Genomic DNA, 17,881 nt, shown 5'->3' on the forward strand with positions numbered 1-17,881 from the left:
GGCTCCAAAGAACAACTCGATGTGGTCCTGGATGAGCTTATATGTAAGCAAATACTTTAAAGATGAATTTTGGGGCTGGACATATGTCAGAGGTTTTTAATGCTTACGATACAAGTCAGCATCCCAATAAATGCTGTTTTAAATCTTGTCTTTGTCATGAGTTGACCAGAAGTATTAGTCAAGGTCGTGAGATAATTGCTTGTCTTTTCCAGGAATGGCAAAAAAAGCTGCCTCGCGAGCAGGATGCATCGGTGCCTTGTAGTTGCGTGCCAAAGGGTTCCTGGAGTTCAACAGATCGAACAGTTGATCCAGTGTGCGGATGAAGATGCAAGTTCCCTCACTTCCTTGAAATTCAGGTAGTTTCAACTCTTCGCGGCAGAACTCAATTGCATCTGCGACACTTGAACTCAGCGTTTGAGCAGCCGTATTAACTTTCATTATGTTTGTCTTCCATTCGATATGTTTCCGACTAAGTTTGTTTGCCAACCGTAGTCCTTCCTGTTTCTGCAGTTCATGCAAGTTTTCCATATATTTCCAGGAGATGACCCTCTGAGAACTGTCTCTCATCGTCTTTCGTGTGCCGAGGCAATTCCTTGCAAGCTTTAACATATGACACGCGTCGAGGAATGCCCAAACGAGCTTGTGAGGGAACGATGAATTCATATTATCCGGGTTGATACTTGCGCCCAACTCTTTCAACATTGTCAAATGCGCTGAAGGCCCGTCACAGGTAAGCGAGATGACATTAACTCCAATTTCGTGTAGCTTTAGTAAACACTGAGACACAAGATTGGCCTGTTCTTCACCAGTCAAACCATTGATGAAGAAGTGGGCGACTGGAACTTTCCAATGATCATTCACCGCAACCAACATGATTACTAAAGCGTTTTTAGCAAGTGGTGCTGTATCGTCCAGATTACCTACTCCAATGTCCACATATCCTCGCACCTTGTCACCAGACATCTCTACTGATTCCATCAGTGACATTTCCTCCAACATTAGGGCACATAGTGTACTCCTATCCTCTTTAAATCTTGCCTCCAATGCGTCAAATACTACCTGGTTGAATCCCGGTGATCCGTCCATGGCACTGTTCCAGGTTCGGATCGTTGAAGGGCAAGGTAGAGCGAGATTGAATACCTCATGTACATAGTCGTAGGCCTTCGCAGAATAGAAATTTAGCGTGAGGGCGAATGACTTGATCACAGTATCGTATTCTTGCCTGGATTTCTTTCCGCTCGCCTGATTCTTTAATATTCGACTCATAACCGCCAGTGGTACCTCAGAAAATGTCGAATTCAGTATCTCAACACAATTTTCCGAAACCATCCCTTTGTTTTTTTAGTTCTTCAACGACAGAGCTTAATTTCTCTACCTTTTTCTTCAATCCTCGCGTTTTATGCTGTGTAACCTTCAGTTTTTTCCTCAGGTTCTCAATGGTCTCGGTTGCCGTACCCAGCTTCCGTTTCATTTTACTGGGACTCGGATCGGCACAGTACGTGTGGTCTGCTGAAGTCGACGGCCTTGGTGGTGAATCTGGCGCAGTTGTGAATTCTGGCTCTGGGGCCAGGTGTCTGTCAACCGGTGGTTTCCGATGTATCGGTTTCTGTGTAGAAAATAACATAATTAATGTCGGATCGAAATTTCGAATAAACTGGTGAACAGAAAACTGATAATTCACGGAAATTTTAGTGGTAAATTCAATACAGTGCGAACCGCTTGATATAATCACAATTGGAGCACTCTGATTCAGGATTCCATTTATTTTAATTGCATATACAGGATGTCCATGAAGTTTGAAAATTTGCGCTAAATTTGATTTCCGCGGGAATTTATTCATTTTTAAAACATTTTGAATGTGGTTGAATTTATAAAATTAATGTGTTAGAATTAATTTTTTGGGCACGAATACAAAACGACTTGCATCGTCTGACAGTCAGAATGGTACAGAAATTCATAGAAAAATCCTGGCAGCAAAGGAGGTCGTTTTTCCGGGTATTCGCACCCAAAATCAATTCTAAAACTGTTATAGATTCAAAACAATTTAATATGTGTCAAATAAATATTTGTATTGTTGCGAATTCGCGCGCGCCGGCGTGCGAATGGCCACGTGACTCGAATCGCGGCACGTCGCCCACCGGACGGACAATTCAGTCGTGACCCTCCGGGAACTATCGCCCGGAGCCAGTCACGGGTGGGCCTTTCGACCTCACCACAATTGTGCCAATCGGCCACCCACGTAGGATAGGGTTGTTCGCCAAACTCGACCTACCTAAGTACCCACGCGGATGGTAAACCGGGCGATCGTACCTCGCCGCAGGTCGACTCCGGACACGAGCCGCTTAGGCGGCCCGTTCCGTACTATCGGGATAACCGAGCGGTGTTATCGTCGACCTCGACGGTTCAGATTAATTACCGGGATCTTGCACCCGCTACGAACCCTTTACGTGAAGCAGGATGGAGAGTCAATGGAGAAAAGACAAAGCGAAATGGGAACAGTTCAACATGCAAGCATTTTATTTACATGACACGTGGAGATCACACATATAGCAATTAAAACAATAATGCACAAAAAGCAAATGTAATACGACCGACTAACGCGTACACACGGCAACACTTATACAGTTTTACTTTACAAGACACGGCGCCACAAGATCCATACAAAAACAAAAGAAAAGGCCACCCTCAAAGACAAGGGAGCAGACGGGGCCAGTGGGCCTTTATGGCGTGGGACTTGGCAGACCGAACGAGTCCCACGAGACCGTTGCAGGTTACCTGCACCCTCGCGGTGCGATGGTGGGCGAGCTCTCTCCGGCGCTCCTTGTACGAACGCGCAGGTCCGCGCAACACAGCTAGCAGAGCGGCACCTCCAGTCCGCGTCCCCTCCGCGATGTCCCGACTCTCCACCGACTGCAAGCTCCAACGAGCGGGTCGCTCTAAGGACCGCTTCTCCAAGACCCAGACGGGCAGAAGACCATGAACCGCTGACTGATACTGACACTCTCACCGACCGCCCTGACCTGACCTCCTCTGACCTGACTTCCTCTGACCTGACTTCTTCTAGCGTCGCCTCCGTGCGCCCTTTTATTTCCCTGGCACCCCGCCCCGCCCCTCCCTTCGCGGCACGTGGGGGGGGGGGGACATTCCACCAGAGAAATCGGGGCAGGAGTTGAGTTTCCAACCGTCATTCTTGTTTACCAGAGAAATCGGGGCGGGAGTTGAGTTTGCAACCCTCATTCTTGTTTACCAGAGAAATCGGGGCGGGAGTTGAGTTTCCAACCGTCATTCTTGTTTGCCAGAGAAACCGGGGTGGGAGTTGTTGTTGTTCCCCTTTTGTGTTCGTGGAGATGTTGACGGTTGCTGGCGGAGTAGTGAGGATGGCGTGGTTGTTGTGAAGCGGCGTTGTGTTAGTGGTTGTGACGTGGTTGGTTGAAAATAAAGATAGAACAGAAAAACGGCTATCTCAAAGCGTCGCAGCCCGAATGAATCACATAAATTCCCTCTAAACAACGGGTTTGGGGCTAACTACACATGTACTTAAGAGATACCTCACCTACGGGACCTGGATGGTGGTTTACGAATTTCCACAACCGTAACAGTCTCAAATAAAAATATATAATATTTGTATCAAATAAATATGTATTTTTTTAGTGGAGACCATTGTTATAAGTCGTGTATACTAACCTTCTGGAGATGAGGTGGAAATTTGAAGACGCTTGGTATGACGCCTTGTTTAAGCCGTTTCGTCTGGCCCGTACTGTCAAAGTCACAGTTCAGGAAGTGTTCACTACAAAGTAATGTTACACCGGGCATTGGGGTAAAGTGTTCCCTTCTCTGCGCCTGGCCCCATTGTCTGCACAACTTTTCATCCTTAGGGAATCTGGAGAAAAAAGATCCGAATGACATTTTCGATTATTGGCATTTGAAGGGATGGAAGGATGGGTACTACAATTGGCGTCAGTGGAGGTATATTTCTGATATCAAGATAGATACGACCCCCTAACCCTAAGGCGCGTAGGAAGCAAAATGATTTTGGGGGTAACATCGGGTTCAGTGGACCGCGGAGCCAGGACCCTCGGAATAGGGAGGGCCTGTGCCCCCAAATGGACAAATATTGTGAGCTACCCGCCCAACTATTTATGCAGCCACGGCGGTCGATGGGGGGAATGAATCTCCGGAAAAAAATTGAATTCTAGATGCCTGGAAAACTAATTTCCGGCGTATTCCTGGATAATATCGTTTTTTTTTTTCCATTTTCTTTAAAATTATCGACTGTACTTTGCCATCATTTAGATTGTTAGACTGGCGTTTCGCGTTCAAATTGTAACTTCTTAAAATAATACTCTAAAAATAGATTGACGATTGAAAGAGAAAAAAAAGCATCAATAATCGCATTCTTACCGATGAAAGGTGCATGTGGAGCTCTTCCCAGACTTATTATTACATCCGAAGGCCACGCACTGTGGCATTTTTACGTTTACCGGTTCAAAATACTGGCAAAATAGTTAAAACTCTTAATGCATCCACAGGTTTTTTGAATTGCGCGCGACGAGCGAGTGGCAACGCAACATGGCCGCTGAGCCATTTCCGGTGACTTCAGTTCTCACTGCTGCGAGTAGATGGCATTGCTGGTCCAAGTTATTATAAGAAGTCCATGGTTCCCAGGTACTGCAAAAATGGCTGAACCGATCCCATCCATTTTGTGGGTGTGTAAACCTGGGACCCCTTGGAGTAAAATGGGCATAAATATAACAGCATGACCCATTGAGGGCTCCCAGAGGGAGCGGGTGCTTCTAGTAAACATAACTTGATATTCCCATTGATATCTATGGCATATCATAATCACATATGACGTAATGCTTTATGGAACTTATACATGTGACGTCACTACACCATGGATCTGCCACATCCGATCATTTACCAAATGGGATGTACCGAGCGGTTTACACCAACACATCGAGCCAGCCAGAGGGTCGGGGTTTGTGTGTGTGTGTGTGTGTGTGTGTGTGTGTGTGTGTGTGTGTGTGTGTGTGTGTGTGTGTGTGTGTGTGTGTGTGTGTGTGTGTGTGTGTGTGTGTGTGTGTGTGTGTGTCTTTTTGACGAGGTGTCCCATATTTTATGAGATTGTCCCATTATTATGATTTAACAGATCCCGTTCCATACCTCCCAGGGATGCGATGATATTTGTTCTGTTTTTCATTCCGTTCTGTCAGTCCTTGGTTTACGTCGGGATACGTTCCTGAAAAGTGTGACGAATATGAAAACGACTAAAATCAAAGAAATTTTTCTCATAAGAATGAATGGATTAAGTACGGGGTGCGTTCGGCACGTCACAACAATGAGGGTCCCAGAGCCGTGAGGAGAGTTGGGGGTGCAGATGATAAAGGAAGAAGTGAGGGGAAGGACTATTCTTCATTTCTTGGAAGGACTTATTATTGGTTCCTTGGTCAGCCTGGTAATTAATTATTCGATCATTCTGCACCTTCATTCCTTGGTCAGCCTGGCAATTAATTATTTGGTCATTCTGCAGCTTTATTCTTTATTTCTTTCTTTTCCTTCTCTCATTCGCTTTGCTCACTTTCTCTCCACTCTTCATTCCTTTTCGCAGATTTCTTTCTCTTATTTTCTCCTCTCCACACACATCTTCGCACCAAGCCCTGCACACCTTCGTCTCAACCCAGTTGCTCGCCTTGCCACACGGTCACCTCACTGACAGCGTTCCCTCCAAAACTGTGCATTCCATTACGCTAGCCTGTACCATCTGGTACCCCAGGAGATGGGGAACGTGAACGGAGCAGACAGAGGAATCCGGGAGAGAGAGTGAAGAGAACGTGATGTTGACCATCTAGTCAGGTTCCTTGTGTCCATAATTTGACGTTCGTTGGAATTTTTTGGAGAGTTGCGAACCCCAACATTTTTGGAAAGCTTAAACAATACCAAAACAGAAAATCCATATTTCACATTTTTTCAATGCATATAATGTGGTCAAATAGGTCGTTTTGGGGTAAAAACCAGTTTTTTTTAATTTCAGCTCTGAAAATTCAAAATTAATCGCAAGCAAGCAACTGATGATGCATAATTGTAAACCAGAGGACAGTTCTTAATATAGAATACATATATCTGTATTTTGAGCAATGGTTGCCATGGAAACGGCTATCATTTTGTCAAATTACCGTTTATTTAATGTGTTGCTTTCAAATCTTGAAACAAGTAACGCATGAATATGGTGATCAGTGAAATGTACTTAATGTCAAATATGAGTTTGTAGCCAATTGGCATCACTGTCTCTGATGTCACACATCATTGCCATCGTGGTCATGCCGTTCAATGTTTGAGTCCTCGTCATTCTCACACGAAGTGCTGCACATGCAAAGATCAGTGCATGTTAAGTTCTTGGCTCTGCAGGAACATCTCTGTGATGAACATTCTGTCTTGCACTGGCACCTTATCATCTCGATAATTGCCTTTGGTGCAGGGACAATGTCTGTTGTTGTCTGTTTGAGTTGACCACTTGTGTCCTTGTGGAAGCCATTCTTTAATGGATCAAGAAATGTTTGCTGAGAAATTGCTGCTTGACCCCAAACGTATGCCTGGATATGTACCCGCATGATATGCTGCCTCAGAGCACCGACAGTTGGTGGTAACTTGTCATTCTCAGCCATGTTCTTACAGAAGTGATGCCATCGAAGTTCAGGGATGTTGGAAATATTGACACCACTTGGACAATAACCTGAACAGAGAAATCTTGCTAAAGTTGTGTGTTGGTCCTCTGACAGTTCAGCATCCTTACAGAGCATAGCAAAGGCATCTACCATGTCGTCATTGGCCTTCAAGTAGCACTGGAACCACTTTGCCTCACCATGTCGAGCAAACCGCCCAGTATTATCGGCACCTGTAAATGCGTGGAAGGCTGGCAATGCCTGTGGTACATAACGTCAATTGCATGTGCATCACTTGGCACCATAGCAGTGTTCAATCGAGTCATAAAAACAGGGTTCTTAGCAACATCAACAGCTTCTCTCAGCGATTTGCCCGCACTGTCACTCCATACAAGGTAAATAGGTTGACCATCAGTCCTCTGACAAAAGAGGCACAAAGCCTTGTCATAGGGGTCTGTGGATGACCGAGTGAATGGTGTGGAGGAGCTTGACGACTCCAGACATACTTCGGGCATTTTTCTCTTTCGACCTGGCCCTTTGGAGATATGCGACCCTGATGATAGTGCCTGATCATAACGAACCCTGGCACAACGAATTTGGTCCTTGTTAGTTGCGTTGGAATAGCATGTTCGGTGCCAGACAGCCTTCTCCTTTTGCAACAGTTCTGCTGACATCCCCTCAAGTCGTTTATGAATCTGAACATAATCACCATCCTGTAAAGTGACTCGCTCCTGTATTGTCTCTATTAAACGGCAGAACGACTCGACTTTTGGTTGTAACACCAAGGACCCTTTCAGAGAAGAATTATCTTGGCACAGGACACATTTTGTCCAGTTTATTGATCCTTTCATCTGGCATGAATCCTTGCCACTCAGTGGTATTTCATCCATCATGTTGTTGGTGCTGCAAATATAAAAATAAATCGTCAACTCATGAATGTCAAATCGATCATACGTGATACAGCCTATAAAACTCAGGCTGTGCCTATGTCTAAGGCCATATCAAGGGCACAAATTACATTCATCACCATAAAAAGCAAACAGATGAGAAAAACAACATACTTATTTTCTTTGACTAATTTATTGACCAAAACTTATGTGATTTAAACGGAAGATGCGGGTAAATGTCTCAATGATAGAACTTTTTTAGAATCCAAAATAAAAACCGCTACTAAGACGTAAAATTACCTGAATAAAATAAAAGCAGAGATGAGTGGGAAATCAACAATACGCACTAACTACATGCCAGTAAACTAAATAAATAGAAACTCCAAATGGACTCCCTTTGTAATTCCAACCCCCAGGCACAAAGCTAACCTAATTCTATCCTATTATACAGCAGTTAATCTCATGGAACAAAATACGTCAGTGACTGATTACATTGATGGTGACTTTCTTTCCGGATAAATGAAAGCACAAACCAGCACATAAGGACATATTTAAAGGAGGAGGAGGAGATTGGGACCATACTCTGTGCAGAGCGTTGGTGCTGCTCAAGCAGTCTCCTTGGCTATTGGGCACAATCCTGGACGGGTCGCCACTCCGACACAGGATACTAGCATGCTGGTACTCATTTTGCCGACCTCGGAAGGATGACAGGCCGAGTTAACCCCACCTGGTATTAATTCAACTGCCGAGCGGGATTTGAACTCAGGACCCTCGGATCCAAAGCCCACCACCCTTACCATTAAGCCAACACCAGGCATATATTTAAAGATCAACCCGAAATAATAGAAAAAGGATAAACACATAGCTATAACATGATGACTGCCCGAATTCCAACTCCGAGCCTAACAGGAAACGCAATTAAAACCTCCAACCTCGTGGCCATTCAAATCATAATCCTACCCCAGACAGAAGAACATAAAATGACAAAAAGGTACATACGCCTCAAAGGCGATCACAACTTACCGAAAAAAGGAAGAAAGGAGTTGAAAACCGAATATGATGAAACGAAGCTCCGAAGTAAACTGTCATGAATAAATCGAGAATAAACGAAGCGAACTGAAAATGACGTCATAGTGCTGCACGTGCTTGGATGCGTGCCGCGCCACATCACGACGTCATGCCACGCACAGCAACCGTAACCTGAGGCGATGGCATGGCATCGCGACGTGGTGTCACCTATGTTCCCTACAGGATCACACTTACAATACATCAAACGACAAAAACTTAAAATCTCACGTTTTACTACTGAAGGTGCCGAAACCTTCTGATATTGAACAACAGACACACCAATGTTTCAGTGCACACATGGCCGTTTCCATGGCAACCAACTGTTCCAATACTTGAAAATCATAATACTTATGTGTAAGTTAGTCATGGTCACTATATTTAACAATTATTTAGGTCATCCGATGGAAAATATAATTTTTAAAAATATATATTAAAAAATGGCAATTCCACTCCAAAAATGCTGTTTCCATGGCAACCGACAGTCAAAATGCAACATTTTATTATCTTATAAAATCCATTGTTAGCCATTTAACAGTAATCCATCATCAGTTGGTTATTTTGTATTGTTTCAGATTTTTTTTAAATTGGAATTCAAAAAAAGCGTTTTTCACCCCAAAATGACCTTTCCAAAAGTTGAAAAAATGTGAAACATCATTTTTTTATTTCAATAGATTTTAACTTCTCAAAAATCTATGGGTTTGCTACTCTCCAAAAAATTCCAACAAATTACACAAGGAACCTGACGAAGACTTGTGTCTGGACTTCACCCGAAAATATCCAAAACACAAACAGATTTGTTGTCAAAGGTAATTAATTTTATCTTTTGAAGATTCCAGAGTAACATGTTTGTCAGAGGAATTAGCTGGCAAAGCTAACAAGGAGCACATGGGCAGCCAAGCAGCAAGAACGAGGAGGGAGCGATGAACCAACTTCGGCAGGGGAGGGGGTGGAAGCAAGCTGGGCGAGCGGCGAGAGCGGGGGAGGAGGTGGAAGCAAGCTGGGCGAGCAGGGGAGGAGAGGAGGTGGAAGCAAGCTGGGCGAGCGGCGAGAGCGGGGGAGGAGGTGGAAGCAAGCCGGGCGAGCAGGGGAGGAGAGGAGGTGGAAGCAAGCTGGGCGAGCGGCGAGAGTGGAGGAGGAGGTGGAAGCAAGCTGGGCGAGCGGCGAGAGCAGCGGATGAGATGGAAGCAAGCCAAGTGAGTAGCGAGAGCGGGGGAGGAGGTGGAAGCAAGCCAGGCGAGCAGGGGAGGAGAGGAGGTGGAAGCAAGCTGGGCGAGCGGCGAGAGCGGAGGAGGAGGTGGAAGCAAGCTGGGCGAGCGGCGAGAGCAGCGGATGAGATGGAAGCAAGCCAAGTGAGTAGCGAGAGCGGGGGAGGAGGTGGAAGCAAGCCAGGCGAGCAGGGGAGGAGGTGGAAGCAAACGGGGGAGGAGGTGGATGCAAGCGAGGCGAGCGGGGGAGGAGGTGGAAGCAAGCCAGGCGAGCGGGGGAGGAGGTGGAAGCAAACGGGGAGGAGGTGGAAGCAAGCCGGGCGAGCGGGGGAGGAGGCGGAAGCAAGCCGAGCGAGCGGGGGAGGAGGTGGAAGCAAGCCGAGCGAGCGGGGGAGGAGGTGGAAGCAAACCGAGTGAGCGGGGGAGGAGGTGGAAGCAAGCCGGGCGAGCGGGGGAGGGGTGGAAGAAAGCCGGGCGAGTGGCGAGAGCAGCGGATGAGATGGAAGCAAGCCAAGTGAGTAGCGAGAGCGGGGGAGGAGGTGGAAGCAAGCCAGGCGAGCAGGGGAGGAGGTGGAAGCAAACGGGGGAGGAGGTGGAAGCAAGCCAGGCGAGAGTGGGGGAGGAGGTGGAAGCAAGCCGGGCGAGCGGGGAAGGAGGTGGAAGCAAGCCGGGCGAGCGGGGGGAGGAGGTGGAAGCAAGCCGAGCGAGCGGGGGAGGAGGTGGAAGCAAGCCGAGCGAGCGGGGGAGGAGGTGGAAGCAAACCGAGTGAGCGGGGGAGGAGGTGGAAGCAAGCCGGGCGAGCGGGGGAGGGGTGGAAGAAAGCCGGGCGAGTGGCGAGAGCACAATTTTGTGCTCCAGTCAGGAGAAAGGAGGGAGCGCCATTTTACGGACCATTGGGACCTACATACAAGTGCTGTGGATCGTCGGTTTGATGATTGAGTCAACACACGGGATCAAAGCAATGGCTTTTAATAATTAAATAATCCCAGAAGGTAAATTATATGGAGTTCCGGTCATGCCAGATCTACAAGATCTAGTAGCAACACCCACAACCTCCTTCCCCTCCAATGCATGTATGAATCACCATTTAAATGGATATAACCCCAGAAGCATGAAAACTACAACAAACAAAAACCAAAATCATCAGCATCCAAATTAGCTATGGAAATCAATCATCAATCATCACATAATCTTTGAAATGCTCTGGACGTCGAGTGATGCAAGAAGAGCGTCAGGAGTGTGGTGAAGTACAGTGCATTGGAGTGTGCTGCTGTGTTTCTGGCGGGAAAGACTCCGGTAGCAAAACGGTCTGCTCTTGTTGAAATTCCTCCGGCGGTGTAGCATCGGGCGAAGGAGCCGCATCCATGCTACGTAGATGCCTTCCGTTTCGCCGGTACACATTTCCCTCTGGAGTTGTGATGACATAGGAACGTGGTGTTTGGTGTTTATCCGTAATGACCGCGAGTTCCCACGTCTTGTTATGCTGTTACATCAAAAGGGTATCGTGACCACCCTCGGCGGCTATTCTGAGCCCCTGCTTTATTGCTGTACTGCACGCTCAGATTGTCCATGAGATTGAGGACATGTAGGGCTGGAGGTCGTAACCTTGAACCCCCATTCCCGGGTGAATTTCCTGAACTCAGAACTGGCAAATGGCATGTTGTCCATAAATAATTCCTTGGGTATGCCATGTCTGGCTGGCGAACAGGAACTTCAGAGCTTCAATGACATGCTTTGCAGTGTGCTTCGTGAGATATGTGGATTCGGTGGTGAACGAACACACCGATTGTGACATTGGTAAGGAAAACAAACATGAAGTATCTGGTTTGTCCTGTTTTAGTGAAACAACCGGTAAGGTGAAGCCAGTAAGGCTCAGTGTGATGGGGGGTCACACAGACAGTCATGGAACTTGACATCATGCTCAACTGTTTCATCATTGAACTGGGGAACTGGGGAACATCATTGCTCAACTGTTTCAGAAACTTCATATTATGATAAATTATCTGAATTTCTATTGTTCAACAACAATATAACTTTACGTAGTTATACGGGGGAATTGGTTCCTGTTGTTGCATGTACCAGTACGGTATGGGGATAACCAAGAGCTTATGTTCAAACTTTTTGTTGTGAAAGGGAATCGTCCATCCTTGTTTGGGAGGAATTCGCTGAGTAAGATAAACCGAGACTGGGAAAGTATCTTCTCGGTTACAAGGGTTGCAAAGCCCAAGGTTTCTGTCCCTCAATCAAGTCAATTCCCACCAGAGATTAAATATCTGTAAAATCAGAATAGCTCATTGTTCTCTCGTGAGGGTATGTGCATAAAAGGGTTCACTGCATCTCTCAAGATAACGCCTGATGTAAAACCAGTGTTTCAGAAAGCTGGTCCGATACCGTATTCTATTGTAGAAAATGTCAAAAATGAATGTCAGGTTAATTAAGGAGGATATTTTGTACCCCGAAGTGTGGACTGTGGTGATTGGGCATCACCAGCAGTTCATGTGTCCAAGCCAAATGATAAGGTGAGGGTTTGTGGTGATGATATAGTGGTTAATGAGGTTATTGATAGTGATGGGTACAAACTTCACAACATACAGTATCTGTTTTCCAAAGATACACAGAATGGTACACAACCCAAATTCTTCACAAAGTTAGATTTAACCGGTGCTTTCAACCAGTGGTTTCTGGATGAAGATTCCGCTAAGGTGATGGCGGTATCAAGTCACAAACTGAAAGATGGATCCGAAAGACCGATAGTATAGACCTCAAGAACCCTCAGTGCCGTAAAGAAAAATTATGCACAATTGAGAATGAGGGGTTGGCGATTGTGTACGACATAAAGAAATTCCATTTGTATTTGTTTGGCCGGAATGTCAGGCTGTTAACGGATCACCAGCCCTTGACGCGTATATTTGGACCAAAAACAGGAATTCCACCTCTTGCTGCAGTGAGACTTCAATGTTGGACATTCTTGGTGTCTGGGTATACTTACCAGATAGAGTACCACACTTCTGAGAAAAATGCCAACACCTACTTTGAGTAGATTGCTGGAAGATGATCCAAATACTGTGGATCCCGAGGAAAACTTCGTTTTCAAAACTGTTGTAGATTCACTCCCCATTACCGCAAAACAAATCAAAGATAGGAGTATAAAAGGCCCTGTCTTGATCAAAGTGTGCAAGTCCACCATGTTGGGTTGGCCTCATTACAGTACTGACTGTAATTAGGCCAACTGTTCAACCATATTGATGTCACAGACATGAGTTGTCTGTCGATGACGACGGGTGTCTGTTGTGGGGAAGATGTGTAGTTGCACCCTCCCCACTTCAAGGACACATGCTTGCAGAATTACATGAAAACCACCCAGGTATGTGTCAGATGAAGACCCGAGCCAGGTCATTCATTTGTTGGTCAGGACTAGATATGGATATGGAGGACATGGTTAGGTCATGTCCTGATCAGCTAGGAGTTGCCCAGCCACATCAACAACACATCCCCCTACACCTCTTCCATCACATTTGCATTCTGGATTCTGTCGAATGTCAAACTCTTAAATTATTGGAATCTTCTGTGGTGTCGAAGCACGATGTGTGCTGCTGTCACATCACGGGCTGGTCGGTGCTAATTCTGTTTCTCCCATGTATTCTCCAACATGGTTCTCTCTGCTGTCTCAATCCTCCGATCCTCTGCAGAAACTCCAGGATGCATGCGTTCTTCCAGTATCCCCCTCCTGGTTAAACATCCAGAATCCAGGCTGACTGTGCAGCTCAACTCCTTTATTCCTCACTTCTCCTGTCTATGGAAACACCTTCCAGAGTCTGTTCTGCCTCACTCTCTTCCCTCCTGGACTTCAAGCTAACAGTGCACCTCCATCTCTTATCAACTCAAATTATATAAAATGATCTTTATGACCCCCATTAACCTTTTATTTCCTGTGTTATTTAAATGTTGACGATATTATCTCCCATCGATGAACACGTCACTTCCCTGTAAATTATGTAAACAAACCCACCCTGAGTCCATGACAGTTCTGGTCACACCCAAACTGGAAATAACAAAACACACCACAGGTTCTGTGTTCACCTCTTCTTTATCCCCCTCACTCGACTTTGTTCAACCTCAATATTCACACCTGGACTTTCAGATTGATTAATTATCAAATGGATCAGAAGGGACTTTGTAAATTTTAACAATATGGTTGAAGTCCTGTGGTCTGAATGTCTCTGTTCAGGGTGAGTTAAAGATTTGATTCATAAAAGATACAGAAACTTTATGTAATATTGTTGTGATGATAATTTATACATCATTGCTACAATGTGAAGTGAAGAAGGTCTAAAAGTGTTGTGAACTTTCCAGAAAATCAGGTGAAAACAAAATATGAAGAATTTGCCGCTGGATATGACAAGAGTAATCACAAGGTCAAATCAGCACAGCAAGTCTGACGTCATTACATTCCTGTGTGATGTCATGAAACTGACACACCTGTATTACTTCCTTGAAGGATCTAATATCCGTGCAGTTTAAAAGCAGCTTCATCAGGAGAGGTAATGTAAAGATGGTTCAGTTCCTGGTTGTGGAATAACAGATTATGATCTGATTTTATTACAAGGATTGATATTAAAACATCTTGGGAATAACAAAGGAGGATAACTATTAAATAAATGTGATGGTTACATATGTTTGATATATCTACCTTATGTTTGATATGTACCTTATTGTACAGGGGCGAGTCAAACAGTTTTTCCTTTTTCAACAACATTTAGAACCAGAACCATGATTTATATTCACAGCTTCAATCGAATGACTCAGTATTAGGAATAAGGTGACGCAGTTTAGAAACTACACAGAAATGGATGAACATCTGTGTCGAGTTTCTTGGTGAAATCTCGTTAGTTATGGTTAAGGGGTTCGAGGTGAGGGTGAGTGGGAAATGATTTGACGAACAAAACGTCATTTGTACAGACATCCAACATCAGAAATCCTATTTCAACCATTCAAACTTTTCCATCCACTGAGCCAACATGAGTGTGCTTGCTGAAGAGTATTTTATTGTTAGAGGAAATAATATACCACAACGAAGTACCTCAAGTGTAACGAATATCCCATGTTTTCTATTCTCATCGATTTGTTCATGTTCTGACTTTTAACCAACAATGTTCTGTGGAAGTGCTCAGAGAATGAAGTGAACTGTGTGAGTGAAATACCTGGTTTATCTGGTTTTCCTTGTCCTTGTTCACTTGTTTATATCTAACATCTCTCTGTTGGTTATCTCCATTTGGGTTTCAGGAGATGGGAGGAAGTTCTCCCAGAACTTAAAATCTCTGTCTCCTATTTTTTGGTGAAGGATCAGGATTCATGAAATAAGCTGTGAAATTTTGTTCTCATGGCCTCGTTCCAAGGGTTCTTTTCGACATCTTCACTGAACCTCTGACAGCCTCTGGAATGATATTCCCTGGAATGATTTTTAAGTACTCATTAAGGGGTTTCTTCGAGCCTGGTGTTGGCGCAGTGGTTAGGGCAGCAGCTTGGGATCCAAAAGGTCCTGAGTTCAAGCCCTGTTGGACCACTGAATTAATACACCAGGGGGTTGACTCAGCCTGTCATCCTTCCGAGGTCGGCGAAATGAGTACCAGTGTACTGGGGCGGTGTACACTCCGGTTAAAATAGGTGTACCATATCCCTGGGTCATAAGAGGTGACCAGGGTTGTGTCAGGAATGGCATCCGGCATAAAACATGTGCCAAATCACTATGCGGATCATACGGATGATCCGCTGTGGCGACCCCGAAAGGGAGCAGCCGAAAGAAGAAGAAGAAGAATAAGGGGTTTCTTCATCATTCCTGTAGCTCCAACGATCACTGGTATAATTTCAGCTTTCTTCAATTTCCGAGTCCTCTTCACCTCGTTTTTCAGATCCTGGTGTTTTGTCATTTTCCTGATTTCTGCGGCATTTCATCCAAAGTCATTGGGAACTGAAACCTCGATCAACAATGCCGATTTTTTTTTTCTTCTTTTTGTGTTTGAGCACCATGTCCGTCGTGCTTTGTTTGTAATGTCCACATTTGATGGGATAATCTTGTCATGCGGAGGATTACTTGTTCACGTTTCAGGATCGGATTTGGATTGTGTTTCCATGATTGTTCTGGGACCAGGATGTTGAAATGTTGACAGATGTGCCAGTGGATTACTCTGCAGACGCTGTCATGTCTTCCTGTGTATCGCTGTTCCAACATGAGTTTTTTTTACATCCCATGAAGAGGTAACTGGTTCTTTCTGTTTGTACCCCACAAAACCTGCATTTGTCCGATTGGTTTAATCCCGCCATTTTCTTAAAGGCATGAGTGTAATATTCTTGGTCTTAGGCATTGATAATGACTTGTTCTCTGTCCCAACTAATTTGACCTCTTCTTTGCCAATCGAATGAGCCTTCCTTGTGAATCTCCATCCTGTCATGCTCATTTTTTTTTCGATCTTCTTGCTCTTTTGTCATTCTCCCATTTGTCAGAGTACATCTGCTGATATTTATTTTTGTAGCTTTCCTTTTTTAGCTCACTTGGACTTTATTCCTGTGAACTCATGTCATTGAACACTGTCTGAAGTCAATCAGTCAGTCAGTGAGTCCATAAACACTTCAGTCCTTATCGCTTGAACCGAACACACAATTTTGATGAAACTTCGCCACAAGCTTCATAATCTGAAGCCTAACGAAGGTTTATTGACTGCAATAAAATCTGTACTCATTCAGGGGGTGTACGGGGGGGGGGGCGGTTTGTATACCTTGTCGAGGCTCGTATGAGAGCTAACACACAACGCACAGCAAGGGGGGGGCATGAGACAAGAGGGGCGGGAATCGGAAGGACAACACAGTTGGGAACAGAGACATTAGGAGACCTGTGAAAAAGAAAGGGATAGGGCAGGGAACATGGGGAATACAAGATGGACATTAGGGAGACTTTCAGGAAGGAAAGCAGGGAATTTGAAGTTGGTGGGCTTGGGTGGATTATCAGGGGTAGAAAAGATCGAGGATTTGGATGGGGGATGATAAGAGGTGGTGGTGAACAGCTGTTTTGAAGGCCTGGAGGGAAGAATGGGATTGAATAGAGTGAGGGAGCTTATTCCAAAGGCAGGGAAAAAGCGGAATGAAGGAGTGAAGGTGAGCAGTGATTGGTAATTTTGGTAGTTTTACCAGAAGGGGGTTGTTGGCGGACCTTGAACGCCTTGTGGAAATGTGGTGGGGACAAATCACAGAGAGAGTGGGGGGGGGCGAGGCTGGAGAGGAGACGGTAGAAGACAGAAAGATCACCAACGAGCCTGCGGTGAGAGTGAGAGACCCAAAGACTCAGCCTCATCGCGTGAGATACCAATGATCCGAAATGCCTTGGTTTCTACAGCGTGAAGCCGGGAAAGGTGGGAGGCAGGAGCACTAGCCCAGAGGGGAGAGTATTACTCCATCACGCTGCTTACAAAAGCTTTGTAAGTGGTCAGGAGCTCAGGTGGGCCGAGGAAGGACTTTGCACGGCAGAGGATTCCCAGTCGGTGACTGGCTTTGGAGGCGAGGTTTGAAATGTGGCTTTCCCAGGAAAGGTCATGGCAGATGGTGAGACGCAGAAGCTTGAGAGAAAGGACTTCTTCCAGAGGATTGTTGAGAAAGTGGATGGGGGGGGGTTCTAAACGGTCCTTTCGGAGAGACATCGTGAGGGTGTGAGATTTGTCCAGATTGAAAGACATGTTCTACGTGTTGGACCAGTTTGTGATTTTAACCAGATCTGCAGTGAACAAAGAAGTTGTTGCATGCCGGTCTGAGGGATGACAGCTGATGGTATGGCAGAGGGTGGCGTCATCAGCAAAGACATAAAGAGAAATTTCCAGAGAGTCGGAGAGATCATTGATGAAAACCAGAAAAAGAACAGGGCCCAGAAGGCTGGAGTTGAGGAACTCCAGCCTGGACAGGAAGAGGGGATGAATGAACTCCATTTAGGGCCACACGTTGACTGCGACAGGAGAGGAAGTTTGCGAGCCATGAGTGGAGATGGCCTTGGATACTATGGGAAGAGAGTTTGGTGAGC

The 17,881-nt window shown here is 45.4% G+C and overlaps 2 protein-coding genes across 3 annotated transcripts in view; one reads left to right on the top strand and one right to left on the bottom strand.

Annotated features, from left to right (window-relative positions):
- Positions 1–17,881, bottom strand: part of LOC147033509 (E3 ubiquitin-protein ligase TRIM7-like) — a 1,095,521-nt gene that overhangs the window by 804,166 nt on the left and 273,474 nt on the right. The gene's annotated exons all lie outside the window — the stretch shown is intronic.
- LOC147033524 (E3 ubiquitin/ISG15 ligase TRIM25-like) overlaps positions 1–17,881 on the top strand; it is a 272,640-nt gene that overhangs the window by 171,795 nt on the left and 82,964 nt on the right. Inside the window, exon 1 of one of the 2 annotated variants that reach the window (XM_085855210.1) lies at positions 14,220–14,360. The exons of the other annotated variant lie outside the window; for it this stretch is intronic. The gene's annotated coding sequence lies outside the window, so the exon portion shown is untranslated. Of the gene's footprint in view, positions 1–14,219; positions 14,361–17,881 lie in introns of those variants that run through there. 2 annotated transcript variants of the gene reach the window in all.

The sequence above is a fragment of the Eptatretus burgeri genome, chromosome 2 (genome assembly GCF_056783735.1).
Source record: "Eptatretus burgeri isolate ZD-2024b chromosome 2, Ebu_testis_v1, whole genome shotgun sequence".
Taxonomy (NCBI): domain Eukaryota; kingdom Metazoa; phylum Chordata; class Myxini; order Myxiniformes; family Myxinidae; genus Eptatretus; species Eptatretus burgeri.